This window comes from Mytilus californianus, unplaced genomic scaffold, assembly GCF_021869535.1.
Source record: "Mytilus californianus isolate M0D057914Y unplaced genomic scaffold, xbMytCali1.0.p SCAF_15, whole genome shotgun sequence".
In the NCBI taxonomy this organism is placed as follows: domain Eukaryota; kingdom Metazoa; phylum Mollusca; class Bivalvia; order Mytilida; family Mytilidae; genus Mytilus; species Mytilus californianus.
Genome location: NW_026262637.1, coordinates 5,728,220 through 5,740,317, shown reverse-complemented (window position 1 = coordinate 5,740,317; position 12,098 = coordinate 5,728,220). Strand labels below are relative to the sequence as shown.

At 32.2% G+C, this 12,098-nt stretch overlaps 1 long non-coding RNA gene across 1 annotated transcript; it reads right to left on the bottom strand.

Annotated features, from left to right (window-relative positions):
• Nucleotides 1-6,971: 6,971 nt before the first annotated feature.
• On the bottom strand, nt 6,972-11,839 carry LOC127725270 (uncharacterized). Its single transcript, XR_007992891.1, has 3 exons — nt 11,743-11,839; nt 8,751-8,855; nt 6,972-7,135 (listed from the first exon to the last, which is right to left on the bottom strand). It is a non-coding gene; the product is annotated as an uncharacterized LOC127725270 (long non-coding RNA).
• Between the last annotated feature and the right edge of the window lie 259 nt (nt 11,840-12,098).

Below are 12,098 nucleotides of genomic sequence, written 5' to 3'. Positions count from 1 at the left end.
TATCCATTTAATGAAGAACTGTCTCTCATACAAGGGGTTATTTATATAATTAGCTGTTGTAGAAAGGAAAAAAAAGAAAAAGAAAAAATAAGCCTTTTTTTACTTAAAAGGGAGGAACGTTCATTATAATTGGAAAAACTTTTCTAAAAGAAGGGTCCGCTTATTTTTGTTAATAAAAAAAAAAAATGTTTTGTCAATATAATACCAGATAGACGTATTGTTCTTTGGGAAAAATTATCACTATAATTTTACCCCCTCATGAAAGGGATAGTTGTTATGTTGATGGGTTATCCCTCATTTGAAGTGTTGTTAAATGTACGAACAAAATACTGTAAAATCAGAAATTATTGTGTGCATTCATTATTGCGATTTTTGAAGAATGTACATAAACGCGAGATTAGTTATTGCGATTTCAGAAAAATCTCCGTACAGATATATTGTATCTGATATCAGAATGCGAGTTCTTATTATTGCCATACTCACCCAGTCGCATTATTCGCATTAATACAAATCCTCGCAATAATTTCTGAAGAACATACAAATTCTCGTAATTTTTCATGTCATTTCTTTCTAACTTATATGTATAAAAATAGGAAAATGTGATATCCTTGCCAATTAGACAACATTTTATCATTTTTTTTATGTGAATAGTTGAAGGGTTTTAAAAATGATTGTTGTAAACAAATAAAAAAGATTGATTTTCTATGATAGACTTTTTACGTAATGAATATGTGTTAAGTAGATAAATCTTAAATATGCAAAGTGTGGCTAAATTCCAATGGATAAATTCCAACGATACTCATAGAATAGAATATCAGTATCCATCACTGTTTCTGAACATTTAAAATTGCATATATTTGTATTAGAGAGGAAGGAACTTTACATGATGAAAGAACTTCTGTATCGGAACTTAAATAAGGTAACAGTTGATTTGTTCATGTATTTTCTATAGATGTTTGTTTGTTTTTGTTATTTATCTCTATTATATAAGCAGTTAAACATTATATATCAGGAAAAATGCATGTAAATGATATGAAACAACATTGTATACAATTGTAAAATACAACTATACGACAGGGATTTTCAAAGATGATTCCTCGTCCAATTACCCTTTGAAGTCAGCTGTAAATCATACAGAGTTTTTACATTGTATGAACAATACCACTGTTTTAGCACATACTTTTAACTTCTCGTCCAATCGAATTGCGTGATTTTGTCTTCTAAGTTTCATAGTCATACTTTTTCCGTGTACTAAGTAACTATGCATGAAAGACCACAAGGGTAAGATGTTATTGTACCGTATCAAGATTAAAAAAAAATTGTTACTGGGTATTTTGGAATAAAATGCTGTGTCCCAAATTAAAACAAAAGGTGTGTAATTAGTTTTTTCGCATTGATTTTTAAATATCCTGCTATCAAAATATTTTGATTTAAAAATATTTTTGACAATTGCAAGTTTCTTTCATTTCAATAAAGAATACCAAATAGGGTTATTTATACCTTGATCAGAGTACAACCTATCTTATAATTGTGGTAATTTATCATTCATGCAATTACTTTGTACAAAAAATTGGTGTTTACTATGAAACCTTATTTTTAGCGAATAGGCACTTCAAAGCAACTACCAATAGATCAAAGATTATATTTTTTTTTGTATTTCAAAGTAAAAACTAAAAGCTTTGTCAGAATATAAATAAAGGTGGCACCTTCCCTTAATTTCACTTCACAAGGTTGCATAGTACATACTTTTTTGTGTACAAAGTAAATGCATTAATGATAAATTGCTTAGGGACTTTCCGTTTAGAATTTTCCTCGGAGTTCGATATTTTTGTTATTTTACTTTTGACACAATTATAAGATAGCGTTGTACTCTAATCAAGGTATTAAGAACCATATTTCTTATTCTTTATTTAAATGATAGAAACTTGCAATTGTCAATTTCTTTTTAAACCAAAGATTTTAATAGCAGGATAAATTTACAAATCAATGTAAGAACTAAATACAGACATTATTTTGGAACACAGCATTTTATTCCAATATAGTCAATGGTAATTTTTGGGTTTTAAAATCTTGATTACGGTACAATGACATCTTATCCTTATCGTCATACATGCATCGTTACTTAGTACACGGAAGAAGTATGTACTATAAAACTTAGAAGTCAAATTCAAGCAATTTGATCGGACGAGAAGTTGTAAGTATTTGCTAAATATATATGTAGGAATCTGAACCACGATGGTACTCCGAACCGCGATGGTCACATGGATCTGGAAACCTGTACAAGATGGTTATTACAGGTTGTTAAATTTGATGTGTACATGTATAGAAACTTATTATTATTGCACTATGAGTTTGCAGTGAACAAACAATTTATTAATTATGATGGGTATACCTCTTCTTTATAGATACCGCATATCTAATAATAATTTAAAAAAAATATTTACCAGCATTTAGGAAATAATATCCAACGTCTCACAAATAAAATTCAGTCACTCAAAATCCTAAGAAACAATCAGGATAATCTGAATAATTTGGATTTGAAGTTTATCGTTACATTTCCGGTCCGTCCTACATTAAACGAATGCAGAAATTGTAAGTGTTTAAATGTTTCAACATCGTTTTTCAATCCACTATCTGAGTATACCCGTATCAATACAGGTTTTCGTCATCATAGGCTTTATACGGGTATTGATAAAACTGTAAATCCTGAAAGGCATTTTCTTAAAATTGAAAATATTAATAGAGGAATTAATATTACCAACTTATCTATTATATTAAGTGAGCCCACCGTTAACAATTTTATACCGCCTTATTTTGAAATCATAACACCACCTATTGTTTCATTCACGTATATAACCCAGTAGTAACTTAATTTTTCATCAGACGTCAGTGACATCAGACATCAATATAAAAAGTAATGCTCCTTCATCATGAAAATGTGTTACATCGAAGTTCGATATGATCCCTATAACCATGTTATGACAGCGACTTCATCATCGTTCAAACACCAAGAGGTTATCGAATTTTCTGAAAAAAAGGACTATCATACTGTCTTTCATCGAAATAAATCTGGAAGAGTGTCGTCATGTAATTAAAATCTAACTTCTTATAAAAGAAATTATGTCGTCATGTAATTAAAATTTAACTTCTTTTAAACTGATCATTTTATTTAAAAGCACCTAGATAATGAGTAAAATGCACCGACGGTCTCGTCTTAGCGGAAGAACCTGTAAAACATATCCACAATGTGTAAGTTTACTTTAGATGAATTTGGCTATTCTTTGTGGGTTCCCATTGATCATTTAGCTCCTTATATTTGTACTTGTTTATACATTTCTGACTTTCAAATGTTATTGATTGAACGTTCCTGAAGGAAGAAGGTCAAACGCTAAAAAACTAACAAAAACACAAAAGACACAAAGTGCAGACCTGATAGTACTCGCAGTTAATGAAAGCTAATTCAAAGCCAATTATAACTAAAAAATACAAGTATCTAAGACTATTGTTATACGTTTTTGTTTATTTTCTGTTTTATTTTGCTATTTTTCATTGTGATCGTCTCATTTTTGAATATTCTTTGAATTTGGCTTACATAGAAAACATTGTTAAGTTGTGAGTTGTTCTATAGATTAGGCACGAATGGTAATCCTTCGAAAAAATTAAACAGGATTAGAATGGAATCAGAAGCAAGTCTGTTCGCATCCTTTCGATATCCAATCTTCCGTATAAAAAAATTTAGGTCGTAATATTTACAAAAATGTGTGAATACTAGGTGTGTATGCAAGTAGTTATTTTTCTAATATGCTTCTAGAAATTTACCAAAATTTTTAAATTATTCAATTGTTCCATACCAATGCATGGGTCAATATGTTTTAAAAGTATAATTACTTGTTACCCATCTTCCTTCAAAAATTGTTGGTCTGATAGTCTTTCAGGAAATTTCATCCATTCCTTTGAGATTCAATTATATCTTGTCAAAGTATACTAAATTTAAGAAAAGATCTACAGTTGCTAGATACTTTTGTCAATTACTATTGTTCTAGCAGACTTCTGTGAATTTGCAGCAATTGACAATAATTCCTATGAATTCCAATAGTTCAATATAAAAGCAATAGGTATAAGTTTTCCCAAAACATACCTTTGCTTGGTATGTTTAAAAAGAATTTGGGGTCTAAAAACTAGAAACAACACGTTATAGATTACATGCGCCCGATGCAATTTTCTGGATTTACCTTTATCAAAAACGTTCATAGCCGAAAATTTGAAAGTCAAGGATTTATAAGAACCGATACAGATAAAAGTTTTTCATAGAATTACCAACGATTGAATTACATTATCTTGGAATTCATTTGTTCCATCTAAAAAATGTAGGTTATAACATTTCCAAAATATATAGTTGCATTAGGTGTTTTTTCCGAACCATTAATCTTCTCAGAAACACAAAAAACTTACCAAAATTAGAATCAAATATTTTTTAATATCAATGTTTCATGTCAAAGTTAAGGTCATAACAATTCTAAAAATATACGGTTATATGAGTTTTGCGTAATTCATGTTTGTCTCTGACTTCTATGACAATTGCAAAAATTCCAATCGCATATTAAAAAATTCGAATTGTCCAATTTAAAATCGGTTAATTTACAGATCAGACTACTTTTCGGGAGTCTTTAAATCTCAGAACGCAAAAGACACATACTTATCGTACCAGTCAAATAAATCGTAAAACATCAGTAATCGATTTCAGTCGATCTTCCTTTTAACCTGCTGGAGGAGTTTAGCTTTAGGCGCACGCTCTTGTTCATTACGTCTGTTTAATGTGAAAATGGACGCGCGTAACATATCAGTTGAGAAGGTGTGTTATAATTCGGGGAAATGGGAAATCAATCCCCTTTTTATATACCATAGTTTGACGTCGTCTATATGTGTCAATTTCAAGTATTATCAAGATATGAATCAGACCTTGCAGGTTTGATAGATTCTAGGTTCTGACGTTGTTTATCATCTTAATTACGAGTTAAAGTGTTCTTTTTAGTTGTCTTTATATATTTGTAACCTTTACTGTTTATCATCTTAATTACGAGTTATAGTGTTCTTTTAAGTTGTCTTTATATTTTTTTTAACCTTTACTGTTAATTTAGTCCATTTATGGTAATATCCTTTTGGTGTGGTTCGGTATTTATACATCCCGCTGTGTTATTGTGCTATGGTCATTTTTTGTATTGTTGTCGTTCATTTTTGCTTATGTGCTTTGTCTATAGAGTGTCTATATGCCATTTTGTTTTGCTTTGCTGACATAGTTGATTGTTTTATAGCGATCAAGATTATAACATAATGTTGACTGCTGTACCCAATTTTTTTTTTTACATTTTTACTTTTATGTCTGTTTGTTTTGCTCACAAATCGTTGTCAATATAATGGAATTCTATGCGACTGTCATACAAGAGGTTTATCTAGCTATAAAAGGGACTTTCCGTTTTGAATTTTCCTTGGAGTTAGGTATTTTTGTTATTTTACTTTGTATTGTGTTTGTTTGATTCGAACTTTATCCATGTAGTGTCATAGTCCTGAATTGCATAAATGGCGAACCTTATTTAATCACTTATCATATAACTTAAATAGCTCGTGATTAACAATATCCATGAGTATTGCAAAAGACCACGGTATCAATAATGGGAGTGTTTTTGTCCCTTGAAAGAGTGTTTGAGCTAGGATAAAAGTATGGGAATAGTTAAGTACGAATGTAATGAATTCCAAAAGGGTTTGGACAATGAATATATTTTTCGTAACAGATGGTCAAAAACATAGTATGAATTTGAGGTGTTGTGTAGTTGAGTGGGCCGCGACTCATATAAGTGAGGCGTTCAGAGGTGTTAAACAATTCTAATTCGTTAATATCTAACAACATCTAGGATTTAACAAATACCGGCTCAAGTGGAGTATAGGGAAAAATATTTCTGGGTTATCAAATTGGTTTACTATACGCCAATCATCTTAAAGGAATATTATAGAATATATATACATGGAGCTGGGCCTTGTGTATACAAAGATCGGATGGTTGGCTGGGTTGACAAGGTCGACATGTTGTACGGGTTGATTAGGTCGACAGGTTGATCGGATTGACTGATTCAACAGGATTGACTGGGTCGACAGGTTGACAAGATTGACTGGGTTGACTGGGTTGACAATTATACCAACAATGAAATGTTATAATTTACATTAATATTGAAAAACCTGTCGACCCTTCCTATTTGTTGGTCCTGTCAACCTGTCGACCTTAAAAACCTCTATCATCCATGAAAACCCTGTCGACCTTGTCAACCCTGTCAACCCTATCAACCTGTCAACCCTATCAACATATGAAATGTCAATGTCGTGTATCCTATATAGTGCATACTGGCAAATCCGAATCAGAACCGGTTAAATGAGCAGGCACTATAATTTTACCCAATACCGTTAAAATATTTTTACTTGCGTCCATTTCGCTGATATAGTATACGTATACATTATTGTTTAGAGGCCAGCTGAAGCCCGCCTCCGGGTGCAGGATATTCTAGCTTCGTTGGAGACACATAGGTGGCCTGGGGCTGTTGTCTGCTCTTTGGTCTGGTTGTTGTCTCTTTGACACATTTCCCGTTTCCATTCTCAATTCTAATTACTAATAATCGAATCCCAAATTTCCTCTTTGAAAACGTTATGGTGTTATGGATTTAACATTTTTTTCTATTATCCTGACTTTCATAGAAACAATGTAATTGCCTGAATGGTTGAAATGGAGAGGGTTGAAATGTTTAAAGTGAAAGTTATTTTTTTTTAATATATTCGTTGGACCGGTGATCATTTATTATTTCATGTAGTCTTTTACCGACATATACTTGTCCACAAAGTGACTTTTCGATAATTTATACAATATGGGAATCAGTACAATTCAAATTCTCGTCAATGAGTATTTATTTTTAAATATTTTGTTGTATAAAGTGTAATATTTTATTGATAAATCAGACAAAATATCAATGCGTTTACAAAATGTACTGTTATTAATTGGTACACTGACATTTTCCATTAGAACATTTTGCTTCACCAGGAGGGCAGCCGGATTCATTGCCAGTCGGACAGTCTGCTGTTGTGGTACATGTATCTGAAAATAATTGTAGTTTTTGTCAGTTTTCCGATTTTTAGCTATTGTAACTGCAAGATATGACTTATCACTTTTCATATATTTGTCAATGTGGCTATGAGTCTATTTAAACCTGGAAAGTTCAAACCAGTAGCATTGTTTTCTGAAAGTGCACTGTTTTCCCAGAATGCACCATCTATGTTGTTACTTTGACTTACGGTAGTAGGCCCGATAACACAATTAATTTGCAGTGCATTTCTTTAGAACAATAAATTGAAATAAAAAGAAAAACGCTTTCTCAAAACTAGTTTTACAGATGGTGTACTACTCTTGGGACAAATAATATCAAAATTATAGAAAACTTCACCAGCTCTAACTTAAAGTATAGACACTTTTATGTTACGGGGGTCTTGAATTAAGTTTGACAGCTTCAGAAATTTTTGTCCTTTTTCTACTAAACAAAATTACTACTAAACTGAAAATTCATGACCAAATTTTATTTAAAGTGTTATGTCACCCTCCTCCCCACCCCCCTACTATGTGAGACATAAAACATTTGGAGTGTGTAGGAAAATATTTCCATTTAATACACGGTCCACAATAGGGACTACATGTATATTTCTACCATAATCAAAGGGCGGCAATTGTGTTATCGGCAGTATGTGAGTCTTCTGACATCTTGAATTGTACTAATATAGCAGAACACAATATAAATAAGAAGATGTGGTATGAGTGCCAATGACACAACTATCCATCCAAGTCACAATTTATAAAAGTAAACCATTATAGGTCAAAGTACGGTCTTCAACAAGGAGCCTTGGCTCACACCGAACATCAAGCTATAAAGGGCCCCAAAAAGACTAGTGTAAAACGATTCAAACAGGAAAACCAACGGTCTAAATTATATAAAAAAAGAGAAACGAGAAACACTGATGAACAACACCAACAAACGACAACCACTGAATGTCTAGATTTTCATTTAACTTCGCAAATTTCAATGCAGGAATTCAATTAACTAATACGAATATTTATTCAAATGAACAAGTTTATGTGATTTTATCAATTATGGTTACAAAGGTAGAATATTTTTGCTTTATTTCAATTATTTCTAATTTGGTGTTGTAAGGGGATTTAACATAGCATTGTATAATTGATAAAGGAATCTACAGGAAATTTCACATTATAGCAGGAAAGAACGAACGGTGACCCGTTTTCTTTTGATATTTTGAAAGCATTCCAGAAGTGATGATGTTTGAAATAAAGATTTAATATAAACAAGAAAGATATCAAATGGGTTGAAAGGGGGCGAGTTAACATTTGCCTATTGATGTTATCGAATAAGATTTGTCTCTGACAATTTCCAGCTATGTCCATTCGGAATTTTGCGCTCGACATTTTACATTAAATCATTAGAAATGTTAGAGTAACAGATTTAAACACTTTACCCCGTTTACTGCTTTATTCATTTAATGTCAACATTTTAAATTTACGATCAGTGAACCTCGCAAGATCTGAAAAACGTAAGAAATGATAACACCCTTATCAAGCAATCAATAATTTAAGAAGTGACAAAACCCTTAAAAAGCAATAAATAGTTTAAGAATAGACTAAAACTTATTACATTATAAACACTTACGATCGGGGCACTGACACATGCCACTTACACACTGTTCATGGTAGTCATTTGTACACGAATTTATACAGTCGCTATTACCGGTGCAGTCCTTAGCACTGCAGATACCTATACAACAGTACAAATAAAATGTTACCAAAGTTACAGAGGTATACATAATTATAAAAGTACAAATAACATGTATCCTTTTAATAGACAAATATCCATATTACTATCTGATTCAATAATATATTATCCATATAACAGACATATCACTAAACAACAGTACAAAAAAAAATTATCCTTAAATTATACGAAAACCTTGACATTATTAAAAATACCTAGACAACAGTGCATGTAGAAATAGGTTGTTATCCTCATAACAGACAAAAACTTCGACAACAGTAAAAATAACTAACACCTTTATATCTTAGCTAGCTTCTTGTATACGTAGAAAGGAGCTCATTATAACGACCCTTCATTCCAAATTATACGCCGGTTTTCTCCTTGTTCATGTTAGCGGTAAAACTGTTGGTAGTTGCACTGTTCTATGGTATTATTACGTGAGTATTTCTGTATTGGCCTTGTTATTGGTCCGAGGCTTGCTGTATTGGCCTGAGGCAAAGCCGAAGGCCAATACAGCTGGGCAAGGACCAATAACAAGGCCAATACAGAAATACACGTAATGATACCTTTATTAATTAACTACAGTGTTAACATTGTTTTATATACCACAAGAGATAAACATTTTTTACCTTGAAGTGGAACTATCCAAATCTGAGTTCCCATTTATCATGTTTATAAGCTGCAATATCAAATGATCTGGTGCTGTTTCCAGGCATCTTCTACATTTTCTCATCTGATGAATTTTTCTACCCTTACCAGTCACTATAAAGTGTTACAGTTCATATTTAGACGCAACACATAAATAGTAATTGGAAAGGTACTGCCATTGCATGTGTAATGCAGAAACAAATTATTTAAAAAAAAATGTAGGAGTTGAATATGATTGAAAATGATACTACTATCCATAAGGCAACTGACCAAACATTTGAACAATTACAGGTCACCCTTCCACAATGCATATGCCTGGTTCGGGTTGAAAAATAAATGACAGTTTACAAAACATGAGAAGCGAAAGTAAACAGTAAATCGGTTGTACCTGAGGTCGACAAGAAATGAACTTTGTGATAAACTGCTCGTTGCCCAAACCTGAAATAATTCAATTGTCTTCTTACAAAATGCTTTTCAAATGAATGTTACCGTCTTCAGCCTGAAATATATGCCACACTGAACGTTTCGGCATGTTTATGGTGAGTAAATGAAAACTGCGTCTTCCTAAACGACTGTTTACTTTCAGTTTGTGTTTATCATGACTTTCGATCTAAAAACTAGAGACGTTCCGAAATCCTGTATTGGCCGGATCAGAACTCGGCCAATACAGAAAAAAATCAATATTGGCCGAGTTATTCTGTATTGGCCGAGTTGACGCTTTTATATTGCATAGGCAGTTTTCATCATATTAAGTCCAATAACAGAGTAGTTAATTAATAAATGTTTTTATTGTGCGTTTTAGTTTTACGACATATATTCTATATAGGCAAAAAAGGGTAGGGGTAGTATACGCACGTAAAACAAGGTTTAACCCATCATAATGTGTGCCAATGGTAAGTCAGGCTATTTGGATCATTTGTTTTGTTGTTGTTTTTCTTTGTTTGTATGCCTATGATTTTTATTTCGGAGGTGTCGGGTATTGGTGTTTCATGTAATCTGTTGTACTGTGTGGTATTTTCGACGACCCCAATTATCCCTTTTCATTAAAAAAATCAATTATGGATGTCGACGAGTACTCGAATACTAGAGTATCGTTAAATAGTATCGAATATCAATATGATACTCGACTAATCGGTTTCCCGCTAGGACATTGTTTACGTCTGGTTACAGGAGTTATTTTCTTGTGAACGCAAATCGGATTATTTGATTAATCGTTGTTATGATATGTTTCGTGTGTTGTTTTAAATTTCCGTTTAACAAAATAAAATATAGAAATGTCCTTTTAACAGACAATTACAAGACAACAGTACAAATGTTGTCCTAATAACAGATGAATATCTAGAAATGATGGAAAGGATGATTTTAATCATTGAAGTAAATTCTCATAAGAAGTCAATAAAGCATACTTACACATTAGTTTATATTAAGTTTCTTACTCTTTGTGCTCCATAATAAAATGGGACGACAAATGTGAAAAGAACTGAAAGGTGAAATAATCTTTAAACTACCATTATCATGCATCTGCGAAAAAGTTCCACATATTTACATCAATATAAAAATAAGGAGATGTGGCATGATTGCCAGTGAGACAACTATTTAAGTGGATATAAGCAATTACATTCTATATGCAACAGAACGGCCTTCAGCAATACAAAAAAAAACCATACCGTATAGTCGGCTATAAAAGGCCCCGATATGAAAAATGTGAAACAATTCAAACGAGAAAACTAACGGCCTAATTTATAACAAAACAATTTACAAAAAACAAATATAACATACATGAACCAACGACAACCATTGAACTACAGGCTTCTGACTTGAGACAGGCACATAAATAATGTGGCGGGGTTAAGCATGTTTGTAAGTGTTCAACTATCCTGGGACAGTGGTATAACAGCACAACATAATAACAAACTATAAAAATCAGTAGCTTAGCAATTTACTTAACTCAAAAGATCGTTACGCGGCACAAAAAAATTAACATAAAAACAATAGACACAGAGTACCGAAATAAGAGTACTTGGAGTAACTGAAAGCTAGTTCAATATCCAATCACAACTAATACATAAATCATGCTCTCCCAGACGTTAACAAAAAACACCAAAAAAGAAGGATATCAAAAGGATAATCATGTTTGAGTATTTAGAAAGAGTCAATTTCTGGTCAAGCTAAGTGCTTAGGTCTTGGAGGATACAAGATGTAAATGTTTTCGTCTTTTTTAAAGATGATACTTTAAACTTACCAAAATACACGATTAGGCAAAAGAAACCAACAAAAACTCCCTTCATTGTTATAATCCTGGAGCTGACCTTTACCGTCAAATAAATGGTTAGAATTATGAAGATAAGGATAGTCACTATTTCTGTTGCACTATCAGTAGAACTAGGTCATCAGTTTTGGTTCGTTTTGATAATGACATTAGCATTTCGACAAGTATTTATCTTCAGTGATACTCGCGTTCAAAATGCTTCACCAAAACTTAATACAAACAAAATCCATACATCAGGCCCATTTTCGGAAAGCTTTAGATGTGTTCATTACTACGTGATAGTATCCATTTAGTTATCATGATTTAAAAAGCAAACGTTGACAGGAATC